The sequence below is a fragment of the Phoenix dactylifera genome, chromosome 16, assembly GCF_051530095.1.
Source record: "Phoenix dactylifera cultivar Ajwa chromosome 16, Ajwa_hap1_PhDact_Kaust_v1.1, whole genome shotgun sequence".
NCBI classification, from domain to species: domain Eukaryota; kingdom Viridiplantae; phylum Streptophyta; class Magnoliopsida; order Arecales; family Arecaceae; genus Phoenix; species Phoenix dactylifera.
In genome coordinates this window covers 4,299,305-4,318,023 of record NC_143205.1, presented here as the reverse complement: position 1 = coordinate 4,318,023, position 18,719 = coordinate 4,299,305, and positions in this window count along the sequence as shown.

Genomic DNA, 18,719 nt, shown 5'->3' with positions numbered 1-18,719 from the left:
TCGGTGGGTGGCTGCTTTGATGTAGGAAAGATAAAGGGAGGAAGGTGGAGAAATAAAGGAACGGGGGAGATTGATCCAGGTGTTTTCACACGCCTTCAGCGACTGTTACGCACTCTGCAGCAGACTCAGGGTCCTCCCATGGATTGCAGCTACGGCCATTCTACTCGAGTGGGAATTAACCCCCTGCCTCATCACCAAGCTATGATCTCGCGCAGCTGGGTCGTTGAGCTCTAGTTGGTGAGTTCGCCATGCGACTCATTTGAGTTGATGCGGAGTCGAGGCTGAGTTTGAGGCTGGGTTAGGGGTGTTACACTATCCCAGCAATCGGAACCTCATTCCTCTCGAACAACCTTCTATTGTTGCTTATCTTCTTGCAGCTCTGATACCAATTTTTTTTGCTCTAAAAGTGAGGTCGGCTTGCACACTTGAGCTCTGATACTAATATTTGGCTTCTCTCAGTCATTTGCCTTGCTCACTTGTATAAAGAATATCGCTAATATTGCTGCTCTTGCGTTTTTCCTATTCTTGCAAGTCATCCTCAATGGGAACTATTTAGTATCTGATTGCCTATAGCATCATTCATAGTTTTTGCTCCCGAGTGTATGGAGGACTGTGACCATCCATCATTTTTGAGTTTTTTTTAAGAATGTTCGTCCATCATACAATGTAGGTAAAAGATTGATCACATTTTAGGTCTATTTCGAGGTTACGATAAGCCACTGTTTTCTTTCTTCTTCTTTTTTTTTTTTTTTTTTTTAAAGGATATGAGCCTTTGATTTAGATAGTCTTGTTTTAATAGTTATGAATTTCCAAGAAGATATCAGCAAACGGACAACAAAACCAATAGATTATGGAGCTAGAGGACATGTGCTCGACACATATTTTTGGCCTTGTGTGAAACCTATATCATAGGGATATAAGCAATTCTCCATCCTGGGACTAGACCAAATATGGGCTATGGGAACAATATTTCTTGTAATTACAAGAGCAATCTAAGACTGCTTAAGACTTTTTTATCAACCCAATTATTCTGCAAAGTACAATGCACATCTTGTATTCGTTGATGAATAATTTAAGGAATGCTTATGTAACATAGATTGCTACTATTGTTGATTGTTTGTTATCGTTGTGTATTGTTGTCTGTCACTCTGTTGCTTTTCTTGCGCTCATTTTTAGTTCACATAAAGAAATCAGACATTTTATCCTTATATTTCTCATTATTTTATTCATTTTCAGTTGTCTTGAGTTGTTTCTAGATGCTAGGATCAAGGCATCCATGATGCACATTGAAAAATGTGGCTTCGTTAACTTTTTACGAGCTGAACCGCTCAATTCAATTGGTTTAGAAATGGTACTGCTTGGGTCTGAGTGAAAAAGTTTTAGCTTGCTGTGAGGTATCTCCGATCCTACATGTCCAACTCCTCCATTCACGAGCCCATCCAAGCTCAGGCTTGCTCAACTCCATCGCCACCACCTACACCTACGCCACCCCCCACCCCCCCAGCTGATGTTGGCGGCAAACTCTCCGAGGTGAATTTTTTTTTCTTTTTTTCCATTCTTTATTTTTTTCCTCTAGTTTTCTTCTCTGATTGTTCTTTCCCCTCTAGTTTTCTTCTCTTATTGTTCTTTTTTCCCCCTCTAGTTTTCTATCAACCCTATTCACCTAGAGAGAGAGAGAAAAAATAGAGTACGGGCAATATATATAGCTCAGTAAGTAAACCTTTCACTACCGTACTGGATCAAGCATAAGTTTTTTCATATTAATGCATCATTTAAAATAAGCATTACATAATACAATATGATAAAACAACTCAATCGTGCGTGCATAAATCATTTTTATTTCATAAACATGTCTCAAAGTTCATTTTGCTAATAAATATATAAATCATTCTTCTTTCATTTAGCCATATCATAGTTCAAACATTACTCATAGATATTCGTGCTACAATGACTTTATACCCGTGACAGGGCCCATGTTCGTAATCGACATAGATTCGTGCTTCGTATGCCAACTTTATATCTATTGGCGGGGCTAGTGTTCGTATGGATGCTATCTCCGGATATCGATTTTATTAATTCTAAGAATCATATATAGCTATCTGAGAGTGTTTAGAAAGCTTATATTTCATAAAACATACATATAAATAGATGAAAAACACTAAATGGTATGATCAAATTCATATATCATAAAAAAACTATTTTTATTAAAATATTCATAGAACTATTTTTCATAATAAAGCATAATTTTTATAACACACATGTTGAACCATAATTTTAAAAAAGGTATGATATTTTCACAAGCAAATTTTAGCACGGAAATCATGATCATTTGAAAAAATAATCAGAAGTGTAAGGTCTACTTAGCTCTTTCGTCTTAAACCGTCAAACTTCACAAGGCAATTCAGTTATCCCTATTAAAAACATTAAAAACAAAATTAATTTCTGTTTGACGATTTTAATCGAATAATAGGAAATATGGATGATTAGCCGGATAATAGCATTCGGCGATTCTGGATGGTCCAGGCCTGAGCGATTCAATCAATAAATCATAGGTATAGATTTGATCATGGCCAAAGTCATTTAATATAGCTCATCATCATAGGTTCCATAGACACTTGACAAGGCTGGGTGATCGGTCCAGTAGGCGATCCGAATACTAGGACTGTTTAGGGCCTCTTTTCAAGGATCAACTCAGGTTTGTAGATTAAGTCGACTTGACCCAATTCTAAGTTTCTTAGATCTTCTAGAGAAAGAAAGTAGAAAGAGGAGAGAGAAAAAGAGAGAAGAATCCTTCTTTCCATCTTCCTTCTTCCTTTTTTCTCGCCGGCAATAGGTGGCAGCCACGATGGCCTGGTTGCCCACCTGACAGTGACCTCAGGCGGCCGAGGGTGCCCAAACCCGGTGGAAGAAATAGAAACAGAGGTGCTTTATTTCGGAAACGTCTTCGATGATTGTCGGCTCAAATCCAAGGGAACGAGAACCCATAATGCAAAGGAATGAAGAGGAAAAGATGGAGAGCTCGTACTTAGGTTCGATGAGACTCCCTAGTGACCTTTCTTGGTGGAAAATGGAGGAAGACTTTTGAGAAGAAAGCTTGAAATCGAGAGCAAACAACCCCTATTCTTTGATGGATCTAAAAGGGGAAGAATGGGGAGTCTTAAATAGACAAAGATCCAAGCTTTTAATATTCAATTAGGCTTGGAACTTAGTTATTCTGATCGCGATCGAAATTAGAGAGGACGGAGACTTCCAGTTGGAGTCCTCCTCTCCTGATTCATCATGTGAAGGGCACGTGAAGGGCTAGCCTAGCCTCTTCGGGCCGGCCCACAAGCCCAATATAAGTGCGTGTCGGTCAGTGGACTAGGTCCTCATATTCTTTTTCTCTTAAAAGAGTTTCGTCCTCAAAACCTAACCCATCTTCATTCTTTAACAGATAAGGATACTTAGTCTGCATCTACTCGACTGTACTTCCGATGTGCAACTCTTAACAAAACCAACTCTTCTATGGCTTAAAACTCTTGACCGATTTGTACTAACCCTAACTTTCTCATCTAAATGATCAAATTCTTAAACAAAACATCTATAAGAATAAGAGAGATGGCAACACATAAAAGCAGGTTCAATTCTTCGAATATGCATTCTAAAAAGGTAGAAACTTAGAAGATGCAAAGAAATAGAAGAGTGATAATCAAATTGTGCATGAACATTTATAGAGTTGTCTAGAATGATATCTGTCACTACTTGATCACTTGCACTAGCATCCTGCTGGGTCAAAAAGAACACAACACTCGTGCATTTTCTTTTTGTTTTTGATCGGCTAGTTTGGTAGGTTTTAGATTATCCTTTTTTCTTGATATGGCAATCTCGTGCCATATGTCCCACCTCGCCCATGAAAAATATACTCCCAGCTTCTTAGGACAAGGTCCATGATGATTTTTTTCACAATACCCACAAGCGTTTAATCCGTTCTTTTTGTTAGAGTTATTTTCTAAGTTTTTGTGTTGATCGTTTTGAGTTCCTGCAAGTCTGTGCCTCTTCTTGTTGCCCCTTTCCTTATATGATCTCATCAAATCTAATTCAACATTTAGGGCTTTTTCCAACACATTTTTATAATTACTGAAGAGGTGAGATGATAAAAGAGACCGGATAAGATATTTCAGACCCTATTCAATTCTATTAGCCTTGCTGACGCAGACGGGGATGGGAAGGGGAAGGATGAAGATGGGGATGGCGGGCATGGCAATATTTTTTCTCTTGATTGTGACTGCGGCTTGGAAGAAAAAGGGATGCTGAAACGTGATGAAGATGGAAAGGAGGCCGGCCTTGACGAAGATTGCAGCTCCTATTTTTTCTTTTTCTCTTTGGAGGCTGGTTAGGCTAGGGTTTCTTCCTTGCGGATGACTAGGTTAGGGATAAGGAAGATGGTTAATTGGGTGTGGGAAAGAATCAATTGGGTGTGAGTCATGCTTGAGGGAATTGAGGGTGTGATGGGATTGGGTTGGACCCAATTTGGGGATTGGGTTTGTGGCATGATTCAATGAATGTGGCATGGCTAATTGGAAGAGTCCCAATGGCACTCAACCTCTTTAATTTGGGGCGTGAGAAAGGAATATGGTGTGAGAAAGGAATGTGGCATGAGAATGAGGAAATAACTAAGATGGCGTGGAAATAGGAAGAGTTATGGCGTGAGAAGGGAAGGAGTCCTACTTTTCTAAGACTCTCAAATAAGGGGGCATGGGAAGGAAGAGATATGGCATGAGAATGGTAGTCGGCGTGGAAGGGGAAGGATAACTAGGAGGTTTGGGTGAAAGAGTCTTACTCTCACACAAACTTCCAAGGGTTGGCATGAACAGGGTGAAAGAGTCCGACCTTCATTGAACTTCTTCCAAAGATCTTGGTGTCGCACCAAGGGGAGAAGAGAGGCATCTCACTTCATAAGAGAATGCTCTCAATTTTTCTAAACTCAATTCAATCTTCAATCGAATTTTATTCTTCAATACTTTCTTTATATAGAGTAAGAAATTGGAAAAGTTAGAATTTTACAACCAAAGAGAAATCAAACTTCTATTTTAACAAAGACTCAATCATTTGACGAAATCAACTAACTAAATCAACCGACGAAATCAACTAAGACTCCCAAATAACTAGGACTCTCGAATCAACTAGGATTTTGAGCTTGCACACGCCCATGAAGGATTTTCATGCATGCCTTAGTTCCATTCCTAAATTCAGACTTTTTTGAAACAAGTAACAAGCAAACAACTAAACAAACAATAAAGGACTCTTTCAAACTTTAGGCTGAAAATTCTAGACTCAGTGTAACATTGAACACACCCAATGTCAGACCCAAACTCCTTAACTCAAGACTCTAAATAAATTAGGACTCTTCAATGCCACATGGACTCAATGTAATTTGGCGTTAAAACTCTAGAACCCAATGTAACTAAACACGCCCAAGGAAGAGGACTCAATATCCATGTATGCCTCATGCTTGGGCCTATGCTCCTTCATCAATTTCCTCCAGCTGAGAAAGAAGTCGAGTTGGGGTTGGCTTGAAGATTCCTAGCCCAACTGAACTTGGGCTGCTGCCACTATGTTGGACATGTGGGTGCGCTAGGATCCACCATCTAGCGCATGCACGGTGCGGGCTGGTGCATGTTGAGAGAGTCTTGGCAGAACTGGGACTCTAGGCTAGTGTGCTGATGCATTCGTAAAATTACTCTTCTAAGTGCAGGAGAATCGCACAAGCAGTAAAACTCGAAAGTCCGAGGTCGAATCCTCAGGAAACGGTATATGTATTATTAGCATAATTTCGGATGCAATTTTAGATGGTTTTCAGAAATTAAAAGCAGAGAATAATAAGTAAATAAATAAAGTTCAATGAAATAGAGACGGTTAGGGATCTGGAATCCTCCTTGACAATATTACTTTCAACAAATAAACTTGACGATTCTCGATCAAGGATCAAATAAATAAACTAGTTCTAATCATGGAATATATCGTTTGAATACATGAACTCAATGTCTAAGCCATTCATCGTGCCAGTTATGTCTACAACAAATCAAATATCAGAGCGATCCATGCATCAATAAATATAAAACATGATGAATCTATCTAATAAATAAATATGAGAGAATCAGAACATATAAAAAGATGTAAATCAATTAAAATCAAAGTTTAGAGTTTACTTCATGAGAGCAATAAGCCAAGGGTTCTTCCATCACCCTTGACCAAGAGAGTTAGCTTCTCATTACAGGCATCAGCATCTCTTCTCTCTTTTTTTTATCTTTTTGGAAAACAGAGCCTCCTCTATTTCTTCGTTTCTTTTTTTGAATGGCAGAGGCCCCCCTCTCCCTCTCAGCCGACTACCTCTTATACTCAACTCTCCCCCTCTATGGATCTTGGGAACACACTGGAGATCGATGCTGAAGAGGCGAACGGCTAGATCTTGGGCGCTTAGGATGCGGTCGGACGGATGGATGGAAAGCGAAGATGGAAGGAAACCATCATGGCTGGACGCAGGATCTTCGGACGCATGAGGCTGGAATCTGGGTCGCGAATCCGGAAGCTGATTCGGAAGGGACGAATTTCTCAAATCTGGGAGGTGGCTGGGACACGGAGTGAAGCTGAGATGCTTGCAGAAGGAGGAATGTGATGTTGACGCGGAAGATTGCACGCAGACGGGTGAAATTCGGGAAGTGAATCACGGACACGGGCGCTTGGGATCAATCCAGAATGTTGAGCCAGAATTGTTGGGATTCGGATGATTGAAATGTTGCTTCTGATTTCTTTCTTTGGCCACGAAAAGCTGGGAACACTGGGCGTGGATAAGCTGGAAATGAAGCGTGGACTCGCGGACGCAGGGAGGATGCTGGGATTCGGATGATTGAAGGAATCTGCCACGGGATCTTTGGCATATGTCATGCGAGAAAGCTGGGAGGCGCAGACGAGTGCTGGGTATCCGGGAGATTGCACGCAGAAGTGCTGGGATCGTAGATGTTCCATTGTGCATTCCATGTGGATGGTCGCCAAGTGTCGCTCCAATATGGTCAGGCTTGGCTGTTGCCCATAATTGTGAGCTTGATAAATGATGGGTTCGACTAGGCCATGGCGAGATTGGGTGCGCACAGCTTGGGCTATGCATCTTCTTGAACTAAATCTGTATCAAATGTGCATTTTATCTCTGATTTATGATAACCTATGCGAAACAAAAATATAATATTAACTCTGTAATATTATCATCATCTGTTAACAATAAGACTAATTTAAGTGGTATGTAGATCGCACTTTTGTGCTCTCATCATGTGCTGGCGGGCTGCCAGCTGGATGGACATGCACGGATGCGGGTCTGGTGTGCACGGGATGCGGGTCTAGGCGAACATTAGGAGACTATACTACGTGCGACTATTATTGCTGTTGCACTTGTCTGCAGCCTTGTGTGTGGGCGCTGGGCGTGGCACCACACATGGTTAGACGCTTGCTCCTCTCGGCTTCTACTAACAATCAAATTATCCTTCTTAAATCAAATGGCATCTCCTCTAAATTTTTAGAACCGACTTCCTTAGCATCCGATGCGAACATGGCTCCAACTTCATGGCTGATCTCCTCGAATCACCTCATAAATAACAGCAATTGGATTACTTGATTTTTGGGCTTGAAATCAGCAACCCGTAGTGGCTTTAAGACTATTTCTTTTATTACCATGAATCGGGGAATAATAATTGGAATGGCCATCATACTTCACCTGTCGATCATACAACCATGGCCTTCTTAGAAGGTTGTGGCATACTTTCATGGGTAGAACATCGCACCATACTTCATCAGAAAAATTCTTGCCTAGTCAAAAACTAACTAGGCATCTCTACTTCACGAAAATAGAAGTATCGTGAATCCAACTTACTTGGTATGGCTCGAAATGGGGCTCCGATTTCAACTTCATCTTGTTCAGCAATTCGTAGGAGATGATATTCATCCCGCTCCCGTTGTCGATGATGAGGTTCATTGCTTTGTTCTTGTGCTTGACATGGGTGTGGAAGATGTTGGTATGTAGCCAATCCTCCAAGTCCTCACCTTGCTTGTGACCTGAAAAGACCCTACAAACAACACAGACTGGTAAATCTGAATCTTCTAGTTCCACTGCGTTGGCTTCTTCCTCATTAACTTTCTCCTCTTCTATATTCTCAGCAGATTTAGGATGTACTTTAGATGCCTCCGTTATCTCATCTTCTTCGCAAACCAACGCAAAACACTGGTTTTTGGTGGGGCAAATAATAACAAAGTGCCCTCTGTCGCCGCACTTGCAGCAATCGATTTGGCTTCCTCTTTGCAGCATAGGACCTTTTCTTTCTTGCTGGTCCTTGCTACTCCTCGCTCTAGATATGTACCCCTATTTTCAGAAATTTCAGGCCTTGTGAAAAGGGGAATACCTCGAGAAAAAGGAGCGCCCTTGTTGCTATGTGCTGGAGGGTGTCGTTCAACTTGTGGATTGACAGGGCGCCCTTGTTGCAGTTGTGCCTCCACATGAAGAGCAAATTGATACGCCTCCAAACTAAAAAATCGAGATGTTACCAACTCTCTTTGGATGTCCTCCCTCAGTCCGGATCGGTACCGAGCCAAGGCTTTTCGCTCCATCTTCATAACATGGCTATGAATCGTCAGTTTCGGGCTATGTAGTCCTCCACAGATGAACTCCCTTGGCAAAGTTTCAGCAAGTCTTCAAAGAGGGTCTTTTCATAATCTAGAGAAAGGAACTTCTCTTTCAACCAAAGCTTCATCTCTTTCCAACGGTGATAGGAGGCTAACGAAGATAATAAACCTTCTCCTCCATGCCATGCCACCAAACTTGCACTTGGCCCTTCAGTTTTATCTTCACAAACCGAACTTTCTCTCGCTGTTCATATTGTATCACTCGAAGTAATCTTTGAGCGATATCAACCAGTCCTAAAAGCTGCTCGAATCCAGGCTTCCTGTAATAACCTCAAATTTTTTTTTCTATATAAAGAAGGATAGAATAGTCCTTAAAATTGATATAAGGGGTAAAATTGGAAGGAAACAAAAGTTAATGGCATAACAGTAGATGCGTTGAAGTGTTAGGGGCAAAATGGAAATTTAATAATTTTAAACAAAGGGTGAACAGTGCTTGATGTGATTTGTGCTGTGGCGGTGGAAATTAGACAGAGAGGGAGACACAGAAAGAAAAGAGGAAGAGGAGGTCTCAGGCGGTGAAGGAAGAGGAAGAAAAATAAGAAAGAGGAAGGGAGTTTGAGGTGGAAGGGAGCCCCGATTGCGCTGCCAGCTGAAGAAAAAAGTGTAGGTCTCCTTCCCCTCTATGCAAAAATTCTAGTTTTTAGAGAAAAAAAAGATAAATACCCATCCCTACCTAGTCTTCTAATGAAATTAGGCTATACAAAGGGTGAATGTGGTCTAGAGAGGTTAGATAGAAGTGTTAGAGGGCGTTAAAAGAGAGGAAATTGGATTTCGACAAGATTTTCTGAGGCTGTGGAAAACCTGTGTCGAAGTTCTGATTTCAGTGAATTGTTTCGGAGGTCAATCGACCTCCGATGGGGATGCATGCCACCATTCTGGAAATCCCTATGAGTGTAAAGTATTAGGTATAAATTTCATAAAAATTGGAGTTTGAAAAGTGGATCGAATCCGGGGTGAAGTAACCGGATATCAGTCCATGTTACTGTTCATCCGGGATGAAGTGGGTGAGAAAAATGATGGAAGTTGCCTCAAAACACGCCGGAGTCGACTCAAGGTCAACTGGAGTCGACTCGGCACAGATTGGGGTCGACTCGAGCTAGGCGGAGTCGACTCGGAAGGTGCCGGAGTCGACTCGAGCCTCAGCGGAGTCGACTCGAAAAGTCGGAGACGACTCGGGAGTCAGGAAAATTTTAGAAAGAGAAAGAATTCAATTTTTTATCGCACCTTGCCCCAACAGCAATGGCCCAAGGTGTGAGTGAGATGCTCCTGCATCAAAATACACATAAATAGCAATTTAATTAATAGAAAAAGGAAGATTTAGTGAGGGGAAAGTTGAGTCAATTAAAGTTTTCTATGTTTATGATTGATACATAGATTATGAGTCCTTGATACAAGACTGAATGTATAATTAATGCATATCACAGTTGGGCAAGAAGCTAGAAAACAAGAGGAAGAAATTTCCTATCACCTACTGTAGATCTTGGAGGTGTATCAAGACCGTGCCGGATTAGCAGGTAAGTGGGAGTCATGTACTTTGCACCATGAGCATTCTTAATTCATTTTTATGAATGTCGCCAAGTGTGAATTGACTCCACTTATGCATATTGATTGATATTGTAGTAGATTCCTCTATAATCTTTGTTGCCCAGATAAACAACCCAAGAGGGGGGGTGAATTGGGTTTTAAAATAATTATTGCAATTAAAAGACTTTGTGAGTAACTAATTAAAACTTTTGCGAGTGGATTAATTAGTTGCTGTATGCAGTGGATGAAGGGAAAGGAAGAGACAATGAAACAATCACAAACACAAGCAATTTTATAGTGGTTCGGAGCTAACCCTTGCTCCTACGTCCACTCCCTAAGCCTCACTTGGGAGTTCACTATAATCCCTCGGATTACAGCCGGTTGTTTTACAAGTTCACAACCTAACTTGTTGTTTTACGAGATCACAACGAACTCGGTCGATTTTCACAGGCTCACCGACTAGAACCACCCGATTGTTTTTTCGGGATCACAATCAAACCCTTACACCATTGGTTTTAACCTTGGCTCACCAACAAACCTTAACACCCTTGATTCAATCCCCTGATTGAATCAAGTAAGTAACAAATAGTTTGACACAAACAAAAAGGAAGCTTCTCAAAAGCGTATTTAAACAATTTAAGCAAGGAAGAGTAAGAAGCCCTCAAACTGATTTTAGAGATGGAGGAAGGGGCTTTTCAAACTCTTTGACTCCTCTTGAATTTGATGTAGACTTGCTGTCAGGAGGAGAGCCTTGAATGTGAGGAAGACAGTTGGAGAGTCGACTTCAATGCACTTCTTCCTTCTTTTTCGTGTAATCACTCTAGAGAGCTTTTGGTTGGTGGAAATCTCTTTTGCTTTGAATGGAGTCTCTCTTTCTTACTCTATTACTGTTCACTCAGGCTATTTAAACCATTCCCAAAGAAAAATAGCCGTTAGACACAGATTCAAGGCCGTTCTGCACATTCTGCAACTCCTGACAAAATGCTCGTTGGGATTGGAGTCGACTCACTCGATCAGAAGTCGACTCATGCTTTACTGGAGACGACTCGGCCACTGTTCAAAATTTGAAATCGAGTGCCGTCCCGTTCTGGAGTCGACTTGGCTGAACCTGGAGTCGACTCGCCAATTGTCCGGAGATAACTTTCCCTTCTGGAGACGACTCGATCTTCAGGGCTTCAAAACTCATCCTCTCGATTTTACTTCCTCGAGTCGACTCGGATTTCCTTGGAGTCGACTCGGCTCTCAGAGCCAGAAAGACAGGTCTTCTGTCTTTGAACTTGAACTATCTCGGAGTCGACTCGGATTTTGCGGAAGTCGACTCGGCTCTCAGACACGAAATACCGATCTTCTGTCTTTGGAGTTGAACTGCCTCGGAGTCGACTCGGACTTTGCGGGAGTCGACTCGGCTCTCAGACATCGAAGTTGGCTCTCTGACTTTTAGCCTTGCATTTCTCTGGGAGTCGACTCTTGCTTCCTTAGGAGTCGACCGGCCAACCGTCGGTGTCGACTCGAGTTCTTCGGAAGTCGACTCGGCTCTCAGAGTCCAAAATGGCTTCTCTGTCTTTCTGTCTGTTACTCTATGGAGTCGACTCGTACTATGCTGGAGTCGACTCGGCAAGCATCGAAGTTGACTCACATTCTTCAGGAGTCGACTCGTTGACAGGTTCTGAGATGAATCTTTCTGTCCGGCTGTCTGTTCTCAGTCAGAGTCGACTCGTAATGTGCAGGAGTCGACTCGAGCTTGTGCCAGTGCTTCTGATACGCTTGGAGTCGACTCGTAATCTTCCGAAGTCGACTCGTGATTCAGACTTTGATTCAAATTGATTTCCATACTTATCCAAAGTGTATTGAATCAAAGCTTGAGACACTTAAACATAAATTCACAAATATTTGACTGAAACATTAGATTGAATTCATTAGTATAACATAAGATATACTCAAATGCTTTGAGCTCATCAAAATCAAATAGGGTTATAATCAATCACTCCACAATCTCCCCCTTTTTGATGATGACAAAACATTGAGTATTTGTAAAGTGAATTGCTCAACCAAAAAGGAGATTTATAGTAAAGTTTTAAAATGAATTCAAGTGTCTAGTCATTTAATTTATCCAAAACTGAAAGGTGTGAAACAGTAAATTCTGAAGTTAAAGCTTCCCCTTTCATTTGGAATTATATAAGCCTTCATGTCATGCAATCAATTGTTTGGCTTATATATATTTAATGAGTTTGCTTTCTTAAGATTTCAGATTCTCCCCCTTAACACATGCATTCAACTTTGTTTAGATTCTCTGAATTTTTTTTTAGTGTATTGAAGCTTTTGAACTTAAATTTTTGGTTTTAGAGGGAAAATCTGTCAATTTGTTCTTGAGTATGATTCAACTAATCTCCGAATATCCATTGAATAGATTCTGGAGATTACTCCTTTAGGAGCCCCAACAGAGAGATAATGAGCCTCGAGGTATCGAATCCACTTAAAACAAATTATTTTGTGCTTTAAAAGTTTTCTTTTTATTGATTCCCTTTACATGTCTATTCAATATATTTTCTTCCCCTTTTTGTCATCATAGCAAAAAGGCAGAAAGCACAGTAAGATGCAAAAAACTCAAGAATGCACAATTTTTGAAAAGAAGTTCTACTCATTGTATTTATCCAAAATTAAGTACAAGTGTGATTACATATCAAGTGAGTCCTCAAGGGACTGTACATCATAAAGTAAAAAGAACAAAAGATACTAGGGTTTCTTTGTGGTGGAGGATGTGGCTCCCTTGCTCAGTCTAGTGTGTTGGATGACCATGCTTAACCCCTCATTGATGTTCCTCAGTTGTTCGAGTATCTCCGAGGTGGTTTTAGACTGAGTCCTCGATATGTTGTTCACACTTTCTTGGAGGGTGTCGAGCTTGAAGATCAGTGCGTTGGCTAGTCTCTCAGCACCCTGACTCTGGTTGCCTAGTTCCTTTTTGATGCTATCTCGCATCTCCCTTGTGTCGTCCTTGACGTCACTTATGTTCCAGTATTGTCCTTGAACTAGGCTTCGAATGTTGAATATCTCCTCCCTCAGATTTGCAACCATCTCTGTCACGGCTGCTAAGGAGGGTACTAGCTGGGTGGAGGGAGCACTCTGAGGGCCTCGGATCTCCCTCAGTAGATCATCTCGGAGATCCCTCACGATCTCCTGCCGCAACTCCCGGAGCTGCTCAGGAGATATCCGGACCTCCAGTGGCTGAGAAGGTGGTGCAGTGGAGGGTCCGGCTGAAGTAGATGGTGCTGAAGTGGAGGGATAGGTGGAAAAATCTGAGTTATGATCAGGGCTGGGGGAGTGTCGAGTAGTAGGGACAGAAGGTGTGGAAGTGGATGGTCTCCGTACCCAGACTCCCTCGACTCTATGGAACCCCATCCTATGGAGAGTCCCCTCACCCATTCGGTCAGTGTGACGTAGTGAGCAAGAGGGTTCTCCCTCAGGAATAGGAACCCCTAACTCCCTAAAGATCAAGGTATACAGCATGCCATAGGGAAGACTGAGCCTAGGTTTGTCTAGAGGCTGACATAGGTATTTGTAGATGAGTTTTGGAAAGTTGATTGGAGTATCTTGAAGTATATAGAACATTAGGGCTAGGTCCCTCTCAGACACAAAGTCAAAACGGCCTGTCTTGGGAAAGAGGGTCCTAGATATGATACTTAAGAGGAGCCGCATTTCAGCTGATAGCTGATTTGCAGACACCTCTTCTAGGGGGGACTGAGGTGGACTCTCTAGTATGGCCGTAAGGGCCTCAGTCCTATCCACGGGGTGAGGGGGAGACACCCCTACTTGGGGAAGATGGAGGACTTGAGCAATGAAGTCCTCCGAAATAAATATAGGGACATCCGCTACAGTTTCCTGAATACCACCATTATCCCTAGCTACAGTACCGTAAAATTTCCTAACTAACCCCGGGTAAGTAGGGAGATCTAGGGAACAAAACCTTTCTAATCCTTGAGCCCTTAACCGATGCCCTAGGGTAAAGCCTTCCCAGGAGAGAAAGTCAAAGTTGACTTTTCTCCCGGTGGAGACCGCCTTCCCGGTGCACGGACGCGAGGGAACCGGCCTCGGCGGGGAAGGAACCGGAGGTTGTGGCCTCGCGGGTTCATTCCGAGCCTTTGACTGTCGCTCGGTGCCGCTCGCAGAATGGGGCCTTTTCCGGCTCGGGACAGTGGCTTTGCGAGGCATCCTAGACCTAAGGAGGGGGAAAGGACACAAGGGACGGAGGGAAACTCGACGGAAATGGCCTAACAAGGGTCGGAGACGAGGTCGGAGACGACTCTAGGGTTTTTGAAACAGTGATGGCGGTGAATAAAAGTGTCGATTGAACGTTTCGATTAGGGTTAAAACATCGGATTTTCGACCTCGAGTCGACTCCAGTAAGTCGCGAGTCGACTCGACCTCGAGTCGACTCTAAAATATGCGCGAATCGACTCCCCCCATGATGGCATCGACCTCGAGTCGACTCCAAAATATACACGAGTCGACTCCCCCATGAGCCGACTCTAAAATGTGTCCGAGTCGACTCGAACTCTAGCACGCACCCAAAAATCATGTTATTTTCATGCCACTAGAGATAGTTATAGACTTATCTATGCTTTAGGAGCTGAATTGATGATCATAGATAAGAAGTCCTATGTTTACCTTAGACTAATCCTCAAAATCTATGAATTAGAGGAGAGTATCACAAGAATGGATCAATCACTCCTAACCCTCTTCTAAGTATGCAAAATCGATCCTCACACAGGGGTTTTGTGAAGATATCAGCAAGTTGATCATCAGTATACACAAATTGAAGTGTCACATCACCATTCAGTACATGATCTCTTATGAAGTGATGTCTTATCTCAATATGTTTAGTTTTTGAGTGCTGAATTGGATTCTTAGTTAGATTAATGGCACTTGTATTATCACAGTTAATGGGAATTTTATCTTGTTTAATGCCATAATCTTCAAGTTGTTGTTTAATCCACAAGATTTGAGCACAACAACTCCCGGCAGCAACATATTCGGCTTCAACTGTAGATAATGCAACCGAGTTTTGTTTTTTGCTAAACCAAGAGATTAAATTTTCTCCTAAGAATTGACATGATCCGCTGGTGCTTTTTCTATCAAGTTTACAACCACCGAAGTCTGAATCAGTGTACCCAATTAAATTTATACTTGAATCTTTAGAGTACCATAGACCTATGGTTTTTATTCCTATTAGGTATTTAAAGATTCTCTTAACAGCTATTAAATGTGATTCCTTAGGATTAGATTGATATCGAGTACACATGCATACACTAAACATGATATCAGGTCTACTTGCAGTAAGATACAATAAAGATCCTATCATACCTCTATACATCTTTTGATCTACTGACTTACCTGATTCATCTTTATCAAGTTTGCATGACGTACCCATGGGTGTGCTGATTGGCTTGTTTCCTTCCATATCAAACTTCTTGAGCATCTCTTTGATGTATTTCGCTTGATAGATGAAGATGCCCTCCTTAGATTGTTTGATTTGTAGCCCGAGAAAATAGTTCAGCTCTCCCATCATGCTCATTTCAAATTCACTCTGCATCAAGTCAGCAAATTCTTCGCAGAGGCGATTGTTAGTAGCACCGAAAATAATATCATCAACATAAATCTGCACTACTAACATTTCTTTATTTTTCTTATTTAAAAACAGTGTTGTATCTACATTTCCTATAGAGAACTCATGGTCTAGTAGAAATTTGCTAAGTCTTTCATACCAAGCTCTAGGAGCTTGCTTTAGACCATAAAGTGCTTTATTTAGTTTGTAAACATGATTGGGGTATTGATGATTTTCAAAACCAGGAGGTTGTTCTACATACATCTCCTCATTAATATACCCATTCAAAAATGCACTTTTTACATCCATTTGAAATAATTTGAAGTCTTTAGAGCATGCAAATGCTAGTAACAATCTAATTGCCTCAAGTCTAGCTACAGGAGCAAAAGTTTCATCAAAGTCTATACCTTCTTCTTGATTATAGCCCTTTGCTACTAGTCTAGCCTTGTTCCTAATCGCAATTCCATTTTCATCAAGTTTATTTTTATATATCCATTTGGTACCTATTATTGAATATTCAGAGGGTCGTTCAACTAGGTTCCATACCTTGTTTCTAGTAAATTGGTTTAGCTCTTCTTGCATTGCATTTATCCAATTTACATCCTTTTCAGCTTCTTCTATGTGTTTAGGTTCAAAGTGTGAGACAAATGCTAGATGATTATTTAAGTTCCTAAGAGATGCTCTAGTCCTAACAGGTTGAGATGGATCATCTAAAATTAATTCCTTAGGATGCCCATGAGCATACCTCCAAGCCTTAGTCAGCCCATGATCCACAATTGCCTCTTGGCTTGTTGATGCATTTCCAATTAGTTTTTGTTCATCTTCTTGTAATGTCATCTCATCAATCTTTTCTTCAAGAATTTCTGCATCATCATCAGGAACAACTCTCTTGCTAGAAGAGATATCACTAGTATCATCAAAAACAACATGTATAGACTCTTCAATAACAAGATTTTTTTTGTTAAATACTCTATATGCTTTACTTGATGTAGAATATCCCAAAAAGATACCTTCATCAGATTTAGAATCAAATTTACCTAAGTTATCCTTCCCATTATTATGAATGAAACACCTACATCCAAAAACATGAAAATAGTTTACTTTGGGCTTTCTATTTTTGCAAAGTTCATAAGGTGTTTTCTTTATAATGGGTCTCAATAAAACTCTATTTAATATATGACATGATGTATTAATGGCTTCTCCCCAAAAATACTTAGGGAGGTTACTTTCACATAGCATGGTTCTAGCCATTTCCTCTAGGGTTCTATTCTTTCTTTCTACAACTCCATTTTGTTGTGGTGTCCTAGGTGCAGAAAAATTATGAGTTATCCCCTTTTTACTACAAAATTCATCAAATAGATGATTTTCAAATTCTGTTCCATGGTCACTTCTAATAGCTATGACTGAAGCATCTCTAGCATTAGTTACTTCCTTATGAAATTTCTTAAATACTGAAAATTCTTGATCTTTATGAGCTAACAACATGACCCAAGTATATCTAGAAAAATCATCTACAATAACAAGACCATATTTGTTTCCACCTAGACTTGTGGTTCTAGTTGGTCCAAATAGATCCATGTGTAGTAGTTCAAGAGGTCTAGAGGTAGAGACACAATTTATGGATTTAAAGGAGTTTTTTGATTGTTTGCCATATTGACACGCTTCACAGATTTTATTTTTTTTCAAATTTTAGTTTTGGCAAACCTATTACAGAATCTCTTTTAACTAACTTAGATATCGTATCCATACTTGCATGTCCTAATTTACGGTGCCATAACCAACTTGCATCATTCTCCTTAGTATCACTAGCAACTAAGCAAGGACTGTTTTTAGCAAGATCATCTAGATCTACTACATAGACATTTCCACGTCTTATTCCTTTGAATACTAAGCTATTATCAATTGAGTTGGTTATGATGCATAAGGATTGTTTAAACAAAACATCAAAACCCTTATCACATAATTGACTTATGCTAAGTAAGTTATGTTTAAGACCATCTACTAATTGTACATTATCAACAAAGGTTGAGGAGGTGATTTGTACTTTACCTATACCAACGATGTGACCTTGGTTATTATCTCCAAATGTCACTGCACCTTCCTTCTTAGGCTCAAGGGTGAAGAATTGGTCTTTATCACCCGTCATGTGTCTTGAGCAGCCACTATCCAAGTACCAACAGTTTTTGTCGACCTTGGCTGCAAGACACTCCTACACAAGGAAATCATACAATTTTAGGTACCCAAGTTTTCTTGGGTCCTTCATGGTTAGTAATGTTGGTTCCTTTTGGAACCCAAACCCTTTTAATTTTTTCTTTAGCTTTTCCTTTTCTATGATCACACACATTAGCTTTATGTCCTACTGTTCCACAGCAAAAACAGGTTATTTTCTTAGTTTTGCTTTCCCCTGCTTTTACAAAAAAATTATTAAGGAGCTTTTGCTTATTTTTAGGTTTATACCCTAAACCAGCTCTATTGAACACAGCTCGTTGACTATTAAGTATCATTTTCAATTTTTCAGAACTATATATAAACTTTTCTACAAAAGGTTTGTACTTTTCAAGTTCTAGTGCCAACTTTTGTTTTTCTGTTTTTAGTGCATTTAAGTCTTTTGTGAAATTATCTCTAATAGTTTGTTTATCCTTTTTAAGTTCAGAAATTTCCTTGGTTAGTTTTTCGTTATCTTTAATTAAGGTATTAGTTTTTTGAATTAACATTTGCTTGCTTGTTTTAAGTTCTAAATTTTCTTTAATGATAAACTCTTTATCCTTAACTAATTTATCGTATTTATGGAGGTGAGATTGATTGGTTAGTTTTAGTTCTTTATTCTTAAGATTTATTGTCTTATATTCATCCATTAATTCATTAAACGCATCATACAATTCATCAAAGG